This window comes from Cherax quadricarinatus, chromosome 4 (assembly GCF_038502225.1).
Source record: "Cherax quadricarinatus isolate ZL_2023a chromosome 4, ASM3850222v1, whole genome shotgun sequence".
In the NCBI taxonomy this organism is placed as follows: domain Eukaryota; kingdom Metazoa; phylum Arthropoda; class Malacostraca; order Decapoda; family Parastacidae; genus Cherax; species Cherax quadricarinatus.
In genome coordinates this window covers 43,005,640-43,030,663 of record NC_091295.1, presented here as the reverse complement: position 1 = coordinate 43,030,663, position 25,024 = coordinate 43,005,640, and the positions used below count along the sequence as shown (strand labels likewise).

At 38.0% G+C, this 25,024-nt stretch overlaps 1 protein-coding gene across 1 annotated transcript in view; it reads left to right on the top strand.

The window, feature by feature from the left end:
* The window catches only part of LOC128684340 (uncharacterized), a 319,293-nt gene that overhangs the window by 270,289 nt on the left and 23,980 nt on the right, over positions 1-25,024 (top strand). The gene's annotated exons all lie outside the window — the stretch shown is intronic.

The window sequence follows — 25,024 nt, the reverse complement described above, 5'->3', positions numbered from 1 at the left end:
CATAACTAATTTCGTTCATTATGAACGAAATTAAAAAAAATATATTTCACTGTGTTTGTTAGGTTAAAATAAATTGTTCTTGTTATAATAAGGTTAGGTAAGATTTCTAAGATTCTTTTGGTGCAAAATTAAAATTTCTTGCATCAACATTAATGAAAAAAAATAAATCTTTAAACGTATAAGAGAAAATTTTAGAAAGGACTAATTTTAAAAGAGTTCTTGCTAATAACCAGTTTTCCATATTCGGCACGATATATATATATATATATATATATATATATATATATATATATATATATATAGGTAGTAGGTTGGTAGACAGCAACCACCCAGGGAAGTACTACCGTCCTGCCAGATGACTGTGAAACAAAAACCTGTAACTGTTTTGCATGATGGTAGGATTGCTGGTTTCTTTTTCTGTCTCATAAACACGCTAAGATAACAGGGATATCTTGCTACTCCTACTTACACTTTGGTCACACTTCACAGACACGCACATGCATATATATATATATACATACATCTAGGTTTTTCTCCTTTTTCTAAATAGCTCTTGTTCTTTTTTATTTCTTCTATTGTCCATGGGGAAGTGGAAAAGAATCTTTCCTCCGTAAGCCATGCGTGTCGTATGAGGCGACTAAAATGCCGGGAGCAATGGGCTAGTAACCCCTTCTCCTGTATACAATTACTAAAAAAGAGAAGAAGAAAAACTTTATAAAACTGGGTTGCTTAAATGTGCGTGGATGTAGTGCGGATGACAAGAAACAGATGATTGCTGATGTTATGAATGAAAAGAAGTTGGATGTCCTGGCCCTAAGCGAAACAAAGCTGAAGGGGGTAGGAGAGTTTCAGTGGGGGGAAATAAATGGGATTAAATCTGGAGTATCTGAGAGAGTTAGAGCAAAGGAAGGGGTAGCAGTAATGTTAAATGATCAGTTATGGAAGGAGAAAAGAGAATATGAATGTGTAAATTCAAGAATTATGTGGATTAAAGTAAAGGTTGGATGCGAGAAGTGGGTCATAATAAGCGTGTATGCACCTGGAGAAGAGAGGAATGCAGAGGAGAGAGAGAGATTTTGGGAGATGTTAAGTGAATGTATAGGAGCCTTTGAACCAAGTGAGAGAGTAATTGTGGTAGGGGACTTGAATGCTAAAGTAGGAGAAACTTTTAGAGAGGGTGTGGTAGGTAAGTTTGGGGTGCCAGGTGTAAATGATAATGGGAGCCCTTTGATTGAACTTTGTATAGAAAGGGGTTTAGTTATAGGTAATACATATTTTAAGAAAAAGAGGATAAATAAGTATACACGATATGATGTAGGGCGAAATGACAGTAGTTTGTTGGATTATGTATTGGTAGATAAAAGACTGTTGAGTAGACTTCAGGATGTACATGTTTATAGAGGGGCCACAGATATATCAGATCACTTTCTAGTTGTAGCTACACTGAGAGTAAAAGGTAGATGGGATACAAGGAGAATAGAAGCATCAGGGAAGAGAGAGGTGAAGGTTTATAAACTAAAAGAGGAGGCAGTTAGGGTAAGATATAAACAGCTATTGGAGGATAGATGGGCTAATGAGAGCATAGGCAATGGGGTCGAAGAGGTATGGGGTAGGTTTAAAAATGTAGTGTTAGAGTGTTCAGCAGAAGTTTGTGGTTACAGGAAAGTGGGTGCAGGAGGGAAGAGGAGCGATTGGTGGAATGATGATGTAAAGAGAGTAGTAAGGGAGAAAAAGTTAGCATATGAGAAGTTTTTACAAAGTAGAAGTGATGCAAGGAGGGAAGAGTATATGGAGAAAAAGAGAGAAGTTAAGAGAGTGGTGAAGCAATGTAAAAAGAGAGCAAATGAGAGAGTGGGTGAGATGTTATCAACAAATTTTGTTGAAAATAAGAAAAAGTTTTGGAGTGAGATTAACAAGTTAAGAAAGCCTAGAGAACAAATGGATTTGTCAGTTAAAAATAGGAGAGGAGAGTTATTAAATGGAGAGGTAGAGGTATTGGGAAGATGGAAGGAATATTTTGAGGAATTGTTAAATGTTGATGAAGATAGGGAAGCTGTGATTTCGTGTATAGGGCAAGGAGGAATAACATCTTGTAGGAGTGAGGAAGAGCCAGTTGTGAGTGTGGGGGAAGTTCGTGAGGCAGTAGGTAAAATGAAAGGGGGTAAGGCAGCCGGGATTGATGGGATAAAGATAGAAATGTTAAAAGCAGGTGGGGATATAGTTTTGGAGTGGTTGGTGCAATTATTTAATAAATGTATGGAAGAGGGTAAGGTACCTAGGGATTGGCAGAGAGCATGCATAGTTCCTTTGTATAAAGGCAAAGGGGATAAAAGAGAGTGCAAAAATTATAGGGGGATAAGTCTGTTGAGTGTACCTGGTAAAGTGTATGGTAGAGTTATAATTGAAAGAATTAAGAGTAAGACGGAGAATAGGATAGCAGATGAACAAGGAGGCTTTAGGAAAGGTAGGGGGTGTGTGGACCAGGTGTTTACAGTGAAACATATAAGTGAACAGTATTTAGATAAGGCTAAAGAGGTCTTTGTGGCATTTATGGATTTGGAAAAGGCGTATGACAGGGTGGATAGGGGGGCAATGTGGCAGATGTTGCAAGTGTATGGTGTAGGAGGTAGGTTACTGAAAGCAGTGAAGAGTTTTTACGAGGATAGTGAGGCTCAAGTTAGAGTATGTAGGAAAGAGGGAAATTTTTTCCCAGTAAAAGTAGGCCTTAGACAAGGATGTGTGATGTCACCGTGGTTGTTTAATATATTTATAGATGGGGTTGTAAGAGAAGTAAATGCGAGGGTCTTGGCAAGAGGCGTGGAGTTAAAAGATAAAGAATCACACACAAAGTGGGAGTTGTCACAGCTGCTCTTTGCCGATGACACTGTGCTCTTGGGAGATTCTGAAGAGAAGTTGCAGAGATTGGTGGATGAATTTGGTAGGGTGTGCAAAAGAAGAAAATTAAAGGTGAATACAGGAAAGAGTAAGGTTATGAGGATAACAAAAAGATTAGGTGATGAAAGATTGAATATCAGATTGGAGGGAGAGAGTATGGAGGAGGTGAACGTATTCAGATATTTGGGAGTGGACGTGTCAGCGGATGGGTCTATGAAAGATGAGGTGAATCATAGAATTGATGAGGGAAAAAGAGTGAGTGGTGCACTTAGGAGTCTGTGGAGACAAAGAACTTTGTCCTTGGAGGCAAAGAGGGGAATGTATGAGAGTATAGTTTTACCAACGCTCTTATATGGGTGTGAAGCGTGGGTGATGAATGTTGCAGCGAGGAGAAGGCTGGAGGCAGTGGAGATGTCATGTCTGAGGGCAATGTGTGGTGTGAATATAATGCAGAGAATTCGTAGTTTGGAAGTTAGGAGGAGGTGCGGGATTACCAAAACTGTTGTCCAGAGGGCTGAGGAAGGGTTGTTGAGGTGGTTCGGACATGTAGAGAGAATGGAGCGAAACAGAATGACTTCAAGAGTGTATCAGTCTGTAGTGGAAGGAAGGCGGGGTAGGGGTCGGCCTAGGAAGGGTTGGAGGGAGGGGGTAAAGGAGGTTTTGTGTGCGAGGGGCTTGGACTTCCAGCAGGCATGCGTGAGCGTGTTTGATAGGAGTGAATGGAGACAAATGGTTTTTAATACTTGACGTGCTGTTGGAGTGTGAGCAAAGTAACATTTATGAAGGGATTCAGGGAAACCGGCAGGCCGGACTTGAGTCCTGGAGATGGGAAGTACAGTGCCTGCACTCTGAAGGAGGGGTGTTAATGTTGCAGTTTAAAAACTGTAGTGTAAAGCACCCTTCTGGCAAGACAGTGATGGAGTGAATGATGGTGAAAGTTTTTCTTTTTCGGGCCACCCTGCCTTGGTGGGAATCGGCCGGTGTGATAATAAAAAATAAAAAAAAAATATATATATATATATATATTATATGTATATATATATATATATATATATATATATATATATATATATATATATATATATATATATATATATATATATATATATATATATATATATATATATATATATATATATATATATATATATATATATATATATATATATATATATATATATATATATATATATATATATATATGTGTATACATACATATATATATATATATATATATATATATATATATATATATATATATATATAAACTGCGGCTGGCCAGAAATCGACCCCGTGTTATTTTAACCCGCCTCGTGGGAAGTAAGTCAAAATTCATGACGCTCCTAACCACTAGACCATCAATCCTTCAAACATCATGAACCTAGTAGTACTGGGCATGTTTCATGATGCGAGGACTTGTGTGGCTGTAGTGAGCTCATAACTAATTTCGTTCATTATTTGTTATTGCATTATATATAGACTGTTCATGAAGGCTGTTATTCAGACGGGAGAAGAATGAAATTAGTTCTAAGCTTACCACAGCCACTTATGCCCTTTCATCATGAAACATGCTCAGTGCTACTGGGTACATGAAGTTTGTAGGATTAATGGTCCAGTGGATAAGAGCGTCCTGAAATTTAACTTGCTTTCCACGAGGCAGGCTAAAATAACAGCGGATTCAATCACTAGCTACTGGCAGTTTGTTAATATATATATATATATATATATATATATATATATATATATATATATATATATATATATATATAAACTGCGGCTGGCCAGAAATCAAACCCGTGTTATTTTAACCCGCCTCGTGGGAAGTAAGTCAAAATTCATGACGCTCCTAACCACTAGACCATCAATCCTACAAACATCATGAACCTAGTAGTACTGGGCATGTTTCATGATGCGAGGACTTGTGTGGCTGTAGTGAGCTCATAACTAATTTCGTTCATTATTTGTTATTGCATTATATATAGACTGTTCATGAAGGCTGGTATTCAGACGGGAGAAGAATGAAATTAGTTCTAAGCTTACCACAGCCACTTATGCCCTTGCATCATGAAACATGCTCAGTGCTACTGGGTACATGAAGTTTGTAGGATTAATGGTCCAGTGGATAAGAGCGTCCTGAAATTTAACTTGCTTTCCACGAGGCAGGCTAAAATAACAGCGGATTCAATCACTAGCTACTGGCAGTTTGTTAATATATATATATATATATATATATATATATATATATATATATATATATATATATATATATATATATATATATATATATATATATGTATATATATATATATATATATATATATATATATATATATATATATATATATATATATATATATACATTCTAGGTAGTAGGTTGGTAAACAGCAACCGCCCAGGGAGGTACTACCTTTCTGCCAAGTGAGTGTAAAACGAAAGCCTGTAATTGTTTTACATGATGATAGGATTGCTGGTGTCCTTTTTTCTGTCTCATAAACATGCAAGATTTCAGGTACATCTTGCTACTTCTACTTACACTTAGGTTACACTACACATACATGTACAAGCATATATATACACACCCCTCTGGGTTTTCTTCTATTTTCTTTCTAGTTCTTGTTCTTGTTTATTTCCTCTTATCTCCATGGGGAAGTGGAACAGAATTCTTCCTCCGTAAGCCATGCGTGTTGTAAGAGGCGACTAAAATGCCGGGAGCAAGGGTTTAGTAACCCCTTCTCTCGTATAAATTACTAAATTTAAAAAGAGAAACTTTCGTTTTTCTTTTTGGGGCACCCTGCCTCGGTGGGATACTGCCGGTTTGTTGGAAATATATATATATATATATATATATATATATATATATATATATATATATATATATATATATATATATATATATATATATATATATATATATATATATACGCGTGTGTTTGTGTGTGTCATGACTAATAAGTAAAATTGGTCACTTAGCAACAACTCATTTAAAATTAACTCTTATACGTTTAAAGATATACTTTTTTTTCATTTATGTTAATGTAAAAATTAATAATTTTGTACCAAAAGAACCTTAGAAAACTTACCTAACCTTATTATAACAAGCTCAATTTAATTTATCCTAATCCGACTGATAAGTTTGCAATAATCTGATGGTAAACAAACACAATGAAATATATATTTTTTTCATTAGGTTCAGAATAATTTTTGCGAAATTATTTCATACACAAATTTTCGCTTGCCTTATTCGGCAAGAAGAGCGTTGCTATTTAAGCTAAAATCGCAAGTTTTGCCTATTCGGCACGATCTATATATATATATATATATATATATATATATATATATATATATATATATATATATATATATATATATATATATATATATATATATATATATATATATATATATATATTTATATATATGTATATATATATATATATATTTATATATATATTTATATATATATATATATATATATATATATATATATATCTATATATATTAATTTGAGGAGGCAGTAAGGTGAAATGTTTTTTAACGGGTTGCCGAAAAAAAGTGTATTTATTATGTGCGAAGCAGCGAATGTGCTTACGGGAGAATATTGGATTCTGGTGACTACTTTTGTCAAGGGTGGAGCTTGAGTGAGGCGGACGTCGTTTAATCTGGTGGAGAAAGAGGCTCTCTGGGAGGGTGTTATGGCTGGCTCCATCACACCTCAGCAACCTCTTGTGTTCTCCTTTTTCTCGTCGTTGTCGCCATCGTTCTCCTCCTCCTCCTCCTCCTCCTCCTCCTCCTCCTCCTCCTCCCTCTCCTCCTCCTCCTCCTCCTCCTTCTTCTTCTTCTCCTCCTCATCCTCCTCCTCCTCCTCCTCCTCCTCCTACTCCTCCTCATCCTCATCCTCCTCATCCTCATCCTCATCCTCCTTCTTCTTCTCTTTCTCCTTCTCATAGTCCTTCTCTCTCTCTCTTTCTCCTTCACATCCTCTTCCTCCTCTTCTTCCTGTTGCTGGTATTCTATGACCTCTTCCCAATTTGGATAACTCATAGTATCCTGTCCACTGTGTCACCTTCATCAAGCTTGCGTCCTCCCTCCCCCCTCTCTCTTATATATGTATGTATATGTATATATATATATATATATATATATATATATATATATATATATATATATATATATATATATATATATATATATATATATATGTATATATATATATATATACATATATATATATATATATATATATATATATATATATATATATATATATATATATATATATATATATATATATATATATATATATATATATATTTGTCGTGCCGAATATGTAAAACTGGTCAATTAGCAAGAACTCATTTAAAATTAAGTCCTTTCTAAAATTTTATCTTATACGTTTAAAGATATATTTTTTCATTAATGTTGATGTAAAAAAATATAATTTTGCACCAAAAGGAACTTAGAACACTTACCTAACCTTATTATAACAAGTGCAATTATTTTAGCCTAACCCAACTAAATATACTTTAGATTTGTTTACGATAATTTAATACTAAACAAGCACAGTGAAATATATTTTTTTCCTTAGGTTCAGAATGATTTTGGCGAAATTATTGCATACACAAATTTTCACTTGTCCTATATGGCAAGATGAGTGTTGCTATTTAAGCCAAGATGGCAAGTTCTGCCTTTTCGGCACGACATTGAAAGAGAGAGAGGTAACTAAAATGTAATGAACACTTGTCAATGCTCGATAAAATAATTATCTGTATTTTTGTCTCCATTTGGGTTATTATTGCGGAGTCGTCTTGAATCTACCTTTGTCCAAGGATATAAGGAATTGGACTTCTTGCTGATGCACTCCTACTTCTGAAACATTTTTAAAGGTCTTACAAATAACCATGAAGGTTCTCATTTTTGAATCTGAGACAAGATTCTTAAAAGCGTAATTTGGTAATCAGAAAGTCAGTTTTCTTGGCTTTATTTGTATCCCTTTGGTATAGTATTTATTGGCGTTGGTATAACTCCTTTCTGCCGAGTTCGAGATGTGTCCTTGCGCCGGAAGGGCAATACACATCTCACATTTCCAAGGACACATTTCTTAAATGCCACACAAGAATTGTGTCATTTCAGGTAAACAAATCTTGCACAGAGAACACCAGACTTTATATATTACAAGAGCCACAGTTTTCAAAATATGCCCAGAACTACTTACACACATTACTGTCAGGATAACATTTGATTCTCATTCCAGCCAAGGCTGATCTGAAGCCTTCCTTTCAACAAGGGAGGTGCTTTGATGCCGGTAAGGGACTTTTGAGTCTAGGAATTGAGCAGGTTCATTGCTTTCTTGTATGGAATCTGATCGCTTTCATTTCTCATTATGACCACTGCGGATTAACAGTTCTCTCAATTAAGGTAAAAGTAATGAATTCTAGATATATTACTAAAGGAATAATTTAGAGGGCAGAGGCGGCGAGGTTGAGATGGTCTGGGCATTTATAGAGGCTGGAGCAGAATAGGATGATAAAGAAGCTACATAAATCCTACTCGAGTCTAGACCTTCTTCGAGGTAGGGAAAAGAGCTAGATGAAAGAAAGCGGCAGAGGGAAAAGCAAAGTAAAAGAGTAAAGTAGATCGGAAGAGAGAGAGATGCAAAGAGACAGGTGGAGAAGGAGATAAAAGAGAGAGAGAAACCACCACTCTTGGGAAACCTTACTCTGTATTATATTATTTTGCATATAAATGTGTTTTTCGAGGCTGGCTCGTGTTTAAGGTCTCGGAGCGCAATACAATGAGGCTGGTTTCTTATGTATTTCCGAAATGTAAACAATATCTCATGCCACTGGAGACTGCAGCGAAATGAAACTTGTTCCCTACATTCCAGTGTAAATGTAGCATGAATGGGACTCGAATATAGAATGAAGAGAGAGAGAGAGAGAGAGAGAGAGAGAGAGAGAGAGAGAGAGAGAGAGAGAGCCACTTCAGTAAAGGATTCATGGGTCAAGATGTGTGCTCAGTGCCGAATTAGGAACTGCTAAAAGAGAGTCTCCGTAGTGATGTGTACTCACAGCAGTGACATGGGCCATTAACATGTCGGACGTTTCAACTTCGTGCATATCCTTCTGCTATTCTGCTATTGTGCTCTTGCAGCTGGAGTGTATGTCAGCACTGCAACTGGTTTTCGTGCTGAAGGTCGTGAGATTCTCCCAGTCAGAAATGATTCTTGTGAAGCAGGGGTTTTGCCTGCCAGCTGAATCACCCCAGTGGTCTGACAGAATTTGCTTCACTAGTCATATGATCCTGTAGTATAGGCTAAGAAGGCTGGCAAGGATATTTGGAAGGCTGTTTGCATTTCCAGTCAACTTTGTCTCACTTTAAAGTATGCTTTGCACCCGCTGTTTACCATGAAGAGAAATGTTTAGGCATGGACTTAAAGATAGTGTCATGTTACTCCAATTTGAAATTATTGACGACTGAGAACCTGGATAAAACAGTCGATGAGCTTTGAGAGGCAAGAACCTCTGGTGAGTAGGGAGAAACCCTCATGTGCATAAGTGTTCCAGTATAGTTATCCATCTTCACCACTATCAGGTTGATAGTGGTGGAGCTGAGAGAAGCACCAAGGAGAGTAACGTCGCCTAAATCACTGACCACAATTTGGTCAATGAACTATTGGTTGGAAGAAACTGCTTTACATATGGAGGGGCTTAGAGATAGTCCTATAATTTTTCTAAGTCTAAGACATCAGAGCAGGATTTCTCAATTATATATTCCCTGGAGGAAAACAATTGTAAAACTCTTGCGCCTACAGCGCCATCATCCAGAAACCAGATGCTGAGCTCACAAAACTGTCTTTCTGTGATTTCCTTAATGACCATGCAGAAAAGTATATATATATATATATATATATACATATATATATATATATATATATATATATATATATATATATATATATATATAGAGATGTATATATATAAATATATATATAGATATTTATATATATATATAGATATATATATATATATATATATATATATATATATACATATATATATATATATATATATATATATATATATATATATATATATATATATATACATATGTATATATATACATATATATATACATATGTATATATATATATACATATATGTATATATATATATATATACATATATATATATATATGTGTATATATATATATATATGTATATATATATATATATATATATATATATATATATATATATATATATATATATATATATATATATATATAATTTCCTTAAGGAGCTGGGAAAAAGACTCCTCAGGGTAACTAGGGATCCCAGGGCAGCTAGTTTTCTGTTCCAGCGGCTCAGTGCGGCTGTTCAAAGGGGTAATGCATGCTGCATTTTGGGCACACGCCCCAGCTCTGAGGAGCTGGATGAGATTTTCGCCTTACAATCGGTGATACACACGTAACAACATGTACCGTATATGCCACCTTTATATCAACAATGTATCTCTTAAATCTTCTGTGCCATATTATGTAATAAATAATTCATATATATATATATATATATATATATATATATATATATATATATATATATATATATATATATATATATATATATATATATGTATATATATATATATATATATATATATATATATATATATATATATATATATATATATATATATATATATATACATATGTACATATATATATATATACACATATATATATAATAGCCTTAAAAATATTGGTCTTGTTTGACCGCTCTTCGGCAAAAACCACACAAACACTTACCAGCAAAATTACACAAACATATAGCCGCTCTTCATCAATATTTAATCGTGAACACATAAAGATTACATATTTTCAATGAAAGTGTGATAAGTTGTAAGTGTAAATAAATCAGTTGGAATGTAAATATTAATGCCTAACGATAATTACGCACTCGCAAAAATAGCAGAGTGTAAGCAGGACTTCTTTGATGTAGGCAATTATAGAGTTTAGAGTTATAACTTAATTAACTGTGAATGACTTCTCCTCTTCCACGAACCACTTTTCTAAACGGTAAACCTTGGGGTTACTTTGTAATATGATGAACAGTAATTACTGAGAGTTTATGAATGAAATGTATACGTTCACATTCTGCAAAAAGAACTGCTAATGTAATGATGACTTATATATATATATATATATATATATATATATATATATATATATATATATATATATATATATATATATATATATATATATATATATATATATATATATATATATATATATATATATATATATATATATATATATACATATATATGTATATATATATATATATATATATATATACCACATATATATGGAACTGAACTTCTCCAGGCCGAGGGACTGACAACCTCAAATTCTACGACTTTAAGGGTGATGGACTGATTACATCGTCTTCACATCTCTACTGCTCCTGCCTACTTTCTGTATTCGACTGAAGAAGCCTACTGTGTAGGCGAAACGCTTCGGAATAAAGATGTCTAAATGTTGCATATGTGTCTTACCTAACAACCTGTCGGTATTGTATACCATTTTGATGTTCATATATATATATATATATATTTCAAGTATGTTTTATTTAAAGACAAAATACATTGGCCAAACATTCACAAAAATATAACAGAAAGTAAAACAACATAGGTTACTCAGAGCTACATCTCGAATACTTCGTCCAGCTCCCCTGCGGTGGGCCGCGTGCCCAGAATGCTGCAGGCATTTCCTCTCTGGATCGCAACACTGAGTCTCTGAAAGAGGAAGCTGGTCGCCCTGTGGTTCTTGGTTTCTATGATGCACTTTTCACCCAGCTCTTTGGGGAACTTTAGAGCACACTTGCCCCATGCTCCAAGGGTCTCCGACCCTATTGGAATGAAGTTATAGCAAGGGGGAAGGTCTTCAAATTTTTGGATCTTCTGGGTCTCCCTGTGGCTGGCAGCTCCACCCCCTTCCACTACAGAGTATGGCAAGTAGGTGTCTGCCAATGTGGCAGCACAGGTGTAGTCCCAGGCAATCTGCTTTCCATCCTTACAGGGTAGCATAGTGGCTCCATCAGGACGCTTTTGACTTCCATCAGACCTCTGTACTTGGGGTTCCCGTTGAGCTGGGCAACGGGCTGTGGCGAGGCTTCTCTTTATTATGTCATTGATCTCCTCATGTCTGGCATACTTCCCTTCTGCTGTGTGGCACACGAGACCATGAAGTCCGAATTGATCAGCTGTCGCCCTGCCGCAAATACACCTATGTTCGGTGAGGATGGGGGCGGCTAGGCGAAGAGCAACACCAATCCGAATGGCCTGTGGGTCGAGTCGGGTGCCCAGGGAGGAATTGGGAACAACTAACAGGAAATCTCCTGAGTGTGGTGCCCTCACTGCCAGGAGACGAGCTTTGTTCTTTCCTGAAGCATTGGAGAGCATTGTGTTGGCGATTTTTTCCATGATCGGTTTGTCCCAGTGGGACTGTTTGTGCTGTTTGGGAGGAGCTGGTCTACTGGAGGAGTCTGTAAGGGTGTCCCACCGAATCGCTGCTTCAGTAAACCTGGGGTCTTGAGCTCCTACCAAGTCTCTCAAGCGTTCGGGCACTATCTTCTTGACTAATGCACTGGAAGCCAAACACGAAGACAGAAAAGCAGGTAAAGCAACATGCGTTGCTTTACGCACCCCTATACCTCCCAGTCGCACTGGAAGGGTTGCCTGATCCCATTGCTCATCCTCTAGTGACAGGTTCAGTGCCTTCTTAAAAGTTGATCTCAGGTGTGCGTCATATTCATCGAGTGTTGGGTTGTCAAAAGAGGGTGCACACCTCAAGAAGTAAGTGAGTCTTGGCATAGTAAGACACCTTGTGAGGAGATACAGAGCATCATGGGCATCAAGATCGCTTATTCTCTCCTCCATTCTCATCAGGTCATTCAATTTGTCCCTGAGGACAGTATCGATGGCCTGGTGACCCAGCGGAGTTGTAGTTGAGACTTCTGGGAGGATTCTTCGCACAGCATTGATTATTTCCTGGTTCGCTGTGATGATTTCACACTTGGAGGGATTGAGTATGAGTCCGAAGTCTTCTCCCTGTGTTTTCACCAGTTGTAGGTCTCCCACGAGGGACTCTTCAGTACCTGCCAGAGTGCCGTCATCCAGGTACCAGATATTGAGCTCACTGCGTAGGCTGGAAGTTAGTTCTCTTACTGCCAAGCAGAAGAGAAGTGGAGCGAGTGGGTCACCCTGCTGAACACCCTCTGATGATTGAATTTCATGTTCTCCAAACAAAAGAATTGAGGGTTTGCTGTAGCCGGCTGAAATGAAGGGAAAGAGACTGGGGAACCGAACCCGAACAGCTGGCAAAACAGCATCTCTCTTCACCATATTAAAGGCATTTCTAAAATCAAGTTTGACTATGGCCTTGTCTTCTGGTAGGTCCCTGATGTAGGCCCTTGCCGCATGAGCTGCAGCTTCACTGCCTTGAGAGACCCCAAAGCCCAGTTGGTGTGGCTGGAGTAAAGTGGTAGCTTCTAGGCGAATGTTTCTCACTGCTGCTTTGGCAACGAGACGGCGAAGAGTGTTTCCAACTGCAATGGGTCTGATTCCCCCATCTCTCTTCTTCAAAACACATGGTGAGGCTCCAAAAAAGAAAGGTTTAATTTCTTCTGGGATTCGCCCAGCCAGGCAATTGTTGACGAAAGTTGTTAACTCGGTGAGAAGAATTGATGCAGATTCACCGAGTACTGGATTTACCATCTCTTTGAGGTCCTGAGGTCGAATTCCAGTGTAACCTCCTGCAGATCCTGCTGGAAATGACACGATCGCCCTATAGACTTCCGATTCTGGCAAAATTAATTGTTCAGTGATGGGGTCTTCCTCAGGGTTGTCGTTGATGGCTAAGGTGTCCCTGGTTGGATGCTTGTCTCCTAGTGCTTGGGCCGTGGTCTTATCCTTGGGGGCTACAGTGTCGTCACTTGTAATTATTCTTATTGCTCCCACTGTATATATATATATATATATATATATATATATATATATATATATATATATATATATATATATATATATATATATATATATATATATATATACAGTGGGAGCAATAAGAATAATTACAAGTGACGACACTGTAGTGGTAGGGGACTTGAATGCTAAAGTAGGAGAAACTTTTAGAGAGGGTGTGGTAGGTAAGTTTGGGGTGCCAGGTGTAAATGATAATGGGAGCCCTTTGATTGAACTTTGTATAGAAAGGGGTTTAGTTATAGGTAATACATATTTTAAGAAAAAGAGGATAAATAAGTATACACGATATGATGTAGGGCGAAATGACAGTAGTTTGTTGGATTATGTATTGGTAGATAAAAGACTGTTGAGTAGACTTCAGGATGTACATGTTTATAGAGGGGCCACAGATATATCAGATCACTTTCTAGTTGTAGCGACACTGAGAGTAAAAGGTAGATGGGATACAAGGAGAATAGAAGCATCAGGGAAGAGAGAGGTGAAGGTTTATAAACTAAAAGAGGAGGCAGTTAGGGTAAGATATAAACAGCTATTGGAGGATAGATGGGCTAATGAGAGCATAGGCAATGGGGTCGAAGAGGTATGGGGTAGGTTTAAAAATGTAGTGTTAGAGTGTTCAGCAGAAGTTTGTGGTTACAGGAAAGTGGGTGCAGGAGGGAAGAGGAGCGATTGGTGGAATGATGATGTAAAGAGAGTAGTAAGGGAGAAAAAGTTAGCATATGAGAAGTTTTTACAAAGTAGAAGTGATGCAAGGAGGGAAGAGTATATGGAGAAAAAGAGAGAAGTTAAGAGAGTGGTGAAGCAATGTAAAAAGAGAGCAAATGAGAGAGTGGGTGAGATGTTATCAACAAATTTTGTTGAAAATAAGAAAAAGTTTTGGAGTGAGATTAACAAGTTAAGAAAGCCTAGAGAACAAATGGATTTGTCAGTTAAAAATAGGAGAGGAGAGTTATTAAATGGAGAGTTAGAGGTATTGGGAAGATGGAAGGAATATTTTGAGGAATTGTTAAATGTTGATGAAGATAGGGAAGCTGTGATTTCGTGTATAGGGCAAGGAGGAATAACATCTTGTAGGAGTGAGGAAGAGCCAGTTGTGAGTGTGGGGGAAGTTCGTGAGGCAGTAGGTAAAATGAAAGGGGGTAAGGCAGCCGGGATTGATGGGATAAAGATAGAAATGTTAAAAGCAGGTGGGGATATAGTTTTGGAGTGGTTGGTGCAATTATTTAATAAATGTATGGAAGAGGGTAAGGTACCTAGGGATTGGCAGAGAGCATACATAGTTCCTTTGTATAAAGGCAAAGGGGATAAAAGAGAGTGCAAAAATTATAGGGGGATAAGTCTGTTGAGTGTACCTGGTAAAGTGTATGGTAGAGTTATAATTGAAAGAATTAAGAGTAAGACGGAGAATAGGATAGCAGATGAACAAGGAGGCTTTAGGAAAGGTAGGGGGTGTGTGGACCAGGTGTTTACAGTGAAACATATAAGTGAACAGTATTTAGATAAGGCTAAAGAGGTCTTTGTGGCATTTATGGATTTGGAAAAGGCGTATGACAGGGTGGATAGGGGGGCAATGTGGCAGATGTTGCAAGTGTATGGTGTAGGAGGTAGGTTACTGAAAGCAGTGAAGAGTTTTAACGAGGATAGTGAGGCTCAAGGTTAGAGTATGTAGGAAAGAGGAAATTTTTTCCCAGTAAAAGTAGGCCTTAGACAAGGATGTGTGATGTCACCGTGGTTGTTTAATATATTTATAGATGGGGTTGTAAGAGAAGTAAATGCGAGGGTCTTGGCAAGAGGCGTGGAGTTAAAAGATAAAGAATCACACACAAAGTGGGAGTTGTCACAGCTGCTCTTTGCTGATGACACTGTGCTCTTGGGAGATTCTGAAGAGAAGTTAGAGATTGGTGGATGAATTTGGTAGGGTGTGCAAAAGAAGAAAATTAAAGGTGAATACAGGAAAGAGTAAGGTTATGAGGATAACAAAAGGATTAGGTGATGAAAGATTGAATATCAGATTGGAGGGAGAGAGTATGGAGGAGGTGAACGTATTCAGATATTTGGGAGTGGACGTGTCAGGGATGGGTCTATGAAAGATGAGGTGAATCATAGAATTGATGAGGAAAAAGAGTGAGTGGTGCACTTAGGAGTCTGTGGAGACAAAGAACTTTGTCCTTGGAGGCAAAGAGGGAATGTATGAGAGTATAGTTTTACCAACGCTCTTATATGGGTGTGAAGCGTGGGTGATGAATGTTGCAGCGAGGAGAAGGCTGGAGGCAGTGGAGATGTCATGTCTGAGGGCAATGTGTGGTGTGAATATAATGCAGATTGTAGTTTGGAAGTTAGGAGGAGGTGTGGGATTACCAAAACTGTTGTCCAGAGGGCTGAGGAAGGGTTGTTGAGGTGGTTCGGACATGTAGAGATGGGAGCGAAACAGAATGACTTCAAGAGTGTATCAGTCTGTAGTGGAAGGAAGGCAGGGGTAGGGGTCGGCCTCCAGGAAGGGTTGGAGGAGGGGGTAAAGGAGGTTTTGGTTTTGTGCGAGGGGCTTGGACTTCCAGCAGGCATGCGTGAGCGTGTTTGATAGGAGTGAATGGAGACAAATGGTTTTTAATACTTGACGTGCTGTTGGAGTGTGAGCAAAGTAACATTTATGAAGGGATTCAGGGAAACCGGCAGGCCGGACTTGAGTCCTGGAGATGGGAAGTACAGTGCCTGCACTCTGAAGGAGGGGTGTTAATGTTGCAGTTTAAAAACTGTAGTGTAAAGCACCCTTCTGGCAAGACAGTGATGGAGTGAATGATGGTGAAAGTTTTTCTTTTTCGGGCCACCCTGCCTTGGTGGGAATCGGCCGGTGTGATAATAAAAAAATAAATAAATATATATATATATATTATGTCGTGCCGAATATGTAAAACTGGTCAGTTAGCAAGAACACATTTAAAATTAAGTTGTTTCTAAAAAATTTCTCTTATACGTTTGAAGATGCATTTTTTTTTCAATTACGTTAATGTAAAAATAAATAATTTTGTACCAAAAGAACCTTGGAAAACTTACCTAACCTTATTATAACAAGCTCAATTTAATTTAGTCTAATCGAACTAAATGTATTTTAGATAAGCTTACAGTAATTTAATAATAAACAAACACTATGAGCTACATTCTTTTTGTTACGTTCAAAATTATTTTTGCGAAATCATTGCAGACGCAAATTTTCGCTTGCCTTATTCGGTAAAAAGGGCTTTGCAACTTAAGCCAAATTGTAAGTTTTACCTATTCGGCACGACATATATATATATACATATATATATATATATATACACACATATATATATATATATATATATATATATATTTTTATTATTATCACACAGGCCGAGTCCCACCAAGGCAGGGTGCCCCGAAAAAGAAAAACTATCACCATCATTCACTCCATCACTGTCTTGCCAGAAGGGGTGCTTTACACTACAGTTTTTAAACTGCAACATTAACACCCCTCCTTCAGAGTGCAGGCACTGTACTTCCCATCTCCAGGACTCAAGTCCGGCATGCCGGTTTCCCTGAATCCCTTCATAAATGTTACTTTGCTCACACTCCAACAGCACGTCAAGTATTAAAAACCATTTGTCTCCATTCACTCCTATCAAACACGCTCACGCATGCCTGCTGGAAGTCCAAGCCCCTCGCACACAAAACCTCCTTTACCCCCTCCCTCCAACCCTTCCTAGGCCGACCCCTACCCCGCCTTCCTTCCACTACAGACTGATACACTCTTGAAGTTATTCTGTTTCGCTCCATTCTCTCTACATGTCCGAACCACCTCAACAACCCTTCCTCAGCCCTCTGGACAACAGTTTTTGGTAATCCCGCACCTCCTCCTAACTTCCAAACTACGAATTCTCTGCATTATATTCACACCACACATTGCCCTCAGACATGACATCTCCACTGCCTCCAGCCTTCTCCTCGCTGCAACATTCATCACCCATGCTTCACACCCATATAAGAGCGTTGGTAAAACTATACTCTCATACATTCCCCTCTTTGCCTCCAAGGACAAAGTTCTCTGTCTCCACAGACTCCTAAGTGCACCACTCACTCTTTTTCCCTCATCAATTCTATGATTCACCTCATCTTTCATAGACCCATCCGCTGACACGTCCACTCCCAAATATCTGAATACGTTCACCTCCTCCATACTCTCTCCCTCCAATCTGATATTCAATCTTTCATCACCTAATCTTTTTGTTATCCTCATAACCTTACTCTTTCCTGTATTCACCTTTAATTTTCTTCTTTTGCACACCCTACCAAATTCATCCACCAATCTCTGCAGCTTCTCTTCAGAATCTCCCAAGAGCACAGTGTCATCAGCAAAGAGCAGCTGTGACAACTCCCACCCTGTGTGTGATTCTTTATCTTTTAACTCCACGCCTCTTGCCAAGACCCTCGCATTTACTTCTCTTACAACCCCATCTATAAATATATTAAACAACCACGGTGACATCACACATCCTTGTCTAAGGCCTACTTTTACTGGGGAAAAAATTTCCCTCTTTTCTACATACTCTAACTTGAGCTTCACTATCCTCGTAAAAACTCTTCACTGCTTTCAGTAATCCTACCTCCTACACCATACACTTGCAACATCTGCCACATTGCCCCCCTATACACCCCTGTCATACGCCTTTTCCAAATCCATAAATGCCACAAAGACCTCTTTAGCCTTATCTAAATACTGTTCACTTATATGTTTCACTGTAAACACCTGGTCCACACACCCCCTACCTTTCCTAAAGCCTCCTTGTTCATCTGCTATCCTATTCTCCGTCTTACTCTTAATTCTTTCAATTATAACTCTACCATACACTTTACCAGGTACACTCAACAGACTTATCCCCCTATAATTTTTGCACTCTCTTTTATCCCCTTTGCCTTTATACAAAGGAACTATGCATGCTCTCTGCCAATCCCTAGGTACCTTACCCTCTTCATACATTTATTAAATAATTGCACCAACCACTCCAAAACTATATCCCCACCTGCTTTTAACATTTCTATCTTTATCCCATCAATCCCGGCTGCCTTACCCCCTTTCATTTTACCTACTGCCTCACGAACTTCCCCCACACTCACAACTGGCTCTTCCTCACTCCACTGTATATATATATATATATATATATATATCTATATATATATATATATATATATATATATATATATATATTTATATATATATATATATATATATATATATATATATATATATATATATGCATATATATATGTATATATATATATATATGTATATATATGTATATATATGTATATATGTTATATATGTATATATATATATATATATATATATATATATATATATATATATCGTAATTAATCCGTTCCTGGAACCGTTACTAAAAACGAAATTTACGATTTACGAATCAATTTTCCCCATAAGAAATAATGTAAATACAATTAATCCGTTCCTGACACCCAGAAGTATTAAAACAAAAAACATTTTTACATGAAATATACATGTAGTACATAAACAATACAATGGGAAATGATGAATGAAACATTAACAGCATAACACTTACCTTTATTGGAGATTCTTCTTAGTGTATGGGAGACTGGAGGAGGAGAGAGAGAGTGGATTGTTTATAGTTTGGAAGGGGAATCCCCTTCCATCAACACCTCAGTACCAATTGCTTTTCTGGGGTTGCTTGTCTTCTCTGTTTCTTAATGCCACTAGGACCACCTTGAGAGTCAATGGAGTCCTGTCCCGCGAAATAACTGTGGAGAGAGCTCTGTTTCTGGCGTCTCTTTAACACTTCCCTAAAATGGCCCAAGACTTTGTCACTGTACATGTTGCCAATATGGCTTGCAACAACCTTGTTAGGGTGATGTTTCTCCATAAAGCTTTCCATCTTACCTCACATAGTAAAAAAAACTTTAATTTCTGAAGAAGGCGCCTTCTTCCATCTCTCTTCCTCCTCCTCTGCAGCAAGATTCTGAGCTGCGATGTGTTGCTCTTCCTGCTGAAGCTCTTGCAGCTCCTCAGTGGTGAGCTCTTCGTTGTGGTCTTCCACCAATTCTTCCACATCCTCCAAACTCACATCCAACCCCATGGAACTCCCCAGTGCCACAATTGATTTTACAACAGACATAGGCTCATCAGGGTCAGTCCCAAACCCTTCAAAATCCCTCTTGTCGACACAATCTGGCCACAATTTTCTCCAGGCAGAGTTCAAAGTCCTGGTAGTCACTCCCTCCCAAGCCATACCTATAAGGGTTATGCAATGGAGGATGCTGAAGTGTTCTCTCCAAAATTCCCTTAGGGTCAAGTGAGTGTCTGTGGTCACAGTCAAGCACCTGTGAAACATTGCTTTTGTGTAGAGTTTTTTAAAGTTTGCAATGACCTGCTGGTCCATGGGTTGGAGGAGAGGAGTGGTATTCGGGGGCAAGAGCTTTACTGTGATGAACCCAAACTCCTCAAAAATTAGGTCATCCAAGTTTGGAGGATGAGCAAGTGCATTGTCCATTACTAGCAGGCACTTGAGATCCAATTTCTTTTCCAGGAGATACTCCTTCACACTAGGGCCAAACACTTCATTGAACCACTCGACGAAAATTTCCCTCGTGACCCATGCCTTACTATTAGATTTCCAAAACACACACAATTTACTCTTCATAACATTAGCACAGAACATTAGCATCAGCCTGTCTTTCATAGGTTTGTGTCCTGGCATTGCCTTTTCCTCTAGTGTAATGAAGGTCCTCTTTGGCATTTTTTTCCAAAAGAGGCCTGTTTTGTCACAATTGAACACTTGTTCAGGTTTCAGCCCTTCAGCCTCTATGTACTCTTGGAATTCATGCACATATTTTTCACCCGCCTTGTGGTCCGAACTGGCAGCCTCACCATGCCTTACCATACTGTGTATGCCAGTACGGTTCTTAAATCTCTCAAACCAGCCTTTGCTGGCCTTAAATTCACTCACATCACCACTATTTGCAGGCAATTTCTTTACCAAATCTTCATGCAACTGCCTAGCCTTTTCACAAATAATCGAAGTCATAAGAGTATCTCCTGCTAATTGTTTCTCATTTATCCACACCAATAATAACTTCTCAACCTCTTCTAGTACTGGTGATCTCATTTTTGTCAGCATAGTTACTCCCTTTGCAACAACAGCGTCCTTGATTTCCTTTTTCTTGGCCACTATGGAACATAAGGTTGTGTAGGGTTTTTTATACATCCTGGACAGTTCAGCCACACTTGTACCACTTTCATATTGTTCAATGATGGTTTTCTTAAATTCAATCGTATTTCTCACCTTCTTTACCACAGGCTTGGCACTAGGAGCTTTCTTTGGAGCCATGGTAGCTTATTTAGTACTTGCAAGCACTAAAATAAATGGAATATTATGAAATATTTCGCTGGAGCACGTGAGGGGACCTTTGCTCACTGGTAAACAATGCCAGACTGGCTGCCGCCATGGCTCACGCCGTGGGTACGCGTCCCGGACGAACTACGACTCGCGAGTCAACCTATGAAAAGTGAGTCCATGTTTATATGAAAATACCCCTATGATTGGTGAATTTTACGACTGCCGAGAACTACGAAAAGCGAGGGACCACTGTATATATGCATATATATATATATATATATATATATATATATATATATATATATATATATATATATATATATATATATATATATATATATATATATATATATGCAAGGAATTCACAAGAGCAGGCGAAATATACACAAACACTGATCTCTGGCCGAAGGAGACTCGAAGCTACGAACCTTGGAACAAGGTACGCAGTGCATTACCATTCTCACCACACTGGACAATACCTTGACGCCCAGCTTGCGCTAGACGTTGATCCAAGGCAGCCAGCTTTCAGGGAGAAGGCTTACAGCTTTTCATCTCATCCCCTGCATGCATCAGCCTTACTAGAGATTTTTAACAATGCAAGGAATTCGCAAGAGCAGGCGAAATATACACAAACACTGATATCTGGCCGAAGGAGACTCGAACCTACGAACCTTGGATGAAAACCTTGGGATGAACAGCTGTAAGCCTTCTCCTTGAAAGCTGGCTGCCTTTGATCAACGTCTAGCAGTGTGCTAGGCGCCAAGGTATTGCCCAGTGTGGTGAGAATGGTATAGCACTGCGTACCTTGTTCCAAGGTTCTTAAGTTCGAATCTCCTTCGGCCAGAGATCAGTGTTTGTGTATATTTCGCTGCTCTTGCGAATTCCTTGCATATATATATATATATATATATATATATATATATATATATATATATATATATATATATATATATATATATATATATATATATATATAACACACAGAAGAGTGACAGTTCACAAGAATAAGAATTAAGAGAATAACTAGACGTTTTTGGACAGAAATGCCTTAACTAAATGAAAAATGTTCATGGATATTTTAATGGGGAAGGAGGATGTAAAGTTCGGATTTAATACTCTGTCACTTCTAATACTATACACACTGCTTCTAATACACACTGCTACTACTGCTACTATTACTACTACTACTGCTACTACTATAAATTTTGAAGTAAATTAAAAATAATAGCCCCGTCGACTTAATCACTCTTTATAGTTTTTTTTTAATATCTTCGTCATTGTTATCCACTTACTGATCGTCATCATTTAGTGATCGTCATCACTTAGTGGTCGTCATCACTTAGTGATCGTCATCACTTAGTGATCGCCATCACTTAGTGATCGTCATCACTTAGTGATCGTCATCACTTAGTGATCGTCATCACTTAGTGATCGTCATCACTTAGTGATCGTCATCACTTAGTGATCATCACTTAGTGATCGTCATCACTTAGTGATCGTCATCACTTAGTGATCGTCATCACTTAGTGATCGTCATCACTTAGTGATCGTCATCACTTAGTGATCGTCATCACTTAGTGATCGTCATCACTTAGTGATCGTCATCACTTAGTGGTCGTCATCACTTAGTGGTCGTCATCACTTAGTGGTCGTCATCACTTATTGATCGTCATCACACGTCATTAAGGTGTGGTGGTCGTTTTAGAGAAGCACTCAGTGATCGTCATCACTCAGTGATCGTCATCATGTAACTGAGGGGTACCCAAATACACGAGATAATTAAGGTGTGGTTTGAGAAGCACAAACTTAGGTATCAGGATTATTTATGTTGTTTGTACTCTGCTCTTGCTATAAAACTTAGAAACCTCTAAGATTTCACTCAGTGATCTTCATCTGAGTCAGATATCACTCAGTGATCGTCATCACTGTATCCTTCGTCATCACTCACTGATTAGATTCATCACTCAGTGATCGTCACCCCAAATACACGAGATAATTAAGGTGTGGTTTGAGAAGCACAAACTTAGGTACAGGATTATTTATGTTGTTTGTACTCTGCTCTTGCTAGAGATTCATTAGTTGGCCTACATTGATTAGTTGGTTCACCTATTTGCTATCAGTTAGGGGTACTCTGATCTCTAAACATAGGGATTAAAACCGTCTCTTCATACCGAGAGGTATACATCTCTCGGCTTATGTAACCTTGGCATTAATCATGCCTACTCACAGGTCTCTCTCTCTCTTCTTACGCCTCGGCAAGCAGGTTCCAAAATATTTTATACTCCAGTTTAAAAACTGATGTATGCAAAGTACAATACTTGCAAGCCGAGGTTCATTTTCCACGTCTTCGAGCACAGTGTTAACTCACTCACGTTCCTCTGAATGCGCTTCCGCTGGGCCACAAATGTGGCGTGTTTTCCTAATTTTGTGTCACCGGGAACAATGCGATTTTTTGTGTTACCAATGCTTTACGAGAATTTATTTAAATGAGAGAGAGAGAGAGAGAGAGAGAGAGAGAGAGAGAGAGAGAGCGAGAGGGGTTCAAATGAGGTGAAGTAGCTTGTATATGTAGTTAGGAACCCTAGACTTAACCTTGTAGAATCCTGTGTAGAAGATATATATATATATATATATATATATATATATATATATATATATATATATATATATATATATATATATATATATATGTATATATATATATATATATATATATATATATATATATATATATATATATATATATATATTATATATATTATATATATATATATATATGTATATATATATATATATATAGAGAGAGAGAGAGGGAGAAAGAGAGAGAGAGAGAGAGAGAGAGAGAGAGAGAGAGAGAGAGAGAGAGAGAGAGAGAGAGACTACGGCACGACTCCTGGATAACAAAGACCATTGTGGAGCCTGACAAACATAAGCACAAGATTGCTTGGGGGATGGGGGAGGAAAGTACTGACCAAGGCTCGCCTCCTAACCACCGTTACCAATGCCCCAGAACACAGGCTAAACGGTTCTCTGTGCCCGAGAGTGAAAGCAAACGTCATCCCAATTCGCAAATGACACAGCGAGCCAATATCTACTGACCAATACCAACTACCGCCCATCACCAGTCAAATTCTGACGAAAATGTTGAAATTCCTTTCCCCTTTTATTTTTACAAGACACGTAAGGGCAAAACAGCCACTCGGCGGTCGTGTAGTTTGTCAACAAAACAGTATAAATGAAACTGATCTAAATCTCTCTGCCAGCAATAGTGAAGAAGAAACGCTTTTGTTAGAAGCATTTATTGGGATAACACATCGTTTAGCCTATATGTACAAGTCAAAGCTGGTAAGTAAGCACAGGTACACATAAGTACATAATGCATATTACCTAGGATAACTCCCAAAATAGGTCAGGTAAAGTGACTCATTTCCATTGTTATATTTTGCTCATCTTCAGTTGAAAAATAGAGTCCAAACCTGCTTCTCGAACGTAGAGTCCAGACCTGCTACTCAAACGTAGAGTCCAACCTTGCCTCTAAATGTAGAGTCGAACCTTGCTACTAAATGTAGAGTCCAACCTTGCTACTAAATGTAGAGTCCAAACTTACCTCTAAACGCTGAGTCCATTTTAATATAAATAAAAAACACAAAACTCACTTCATCATTGTCTTTCACGTGTCTTGATGCTGGTGAATGGTTCTTGAT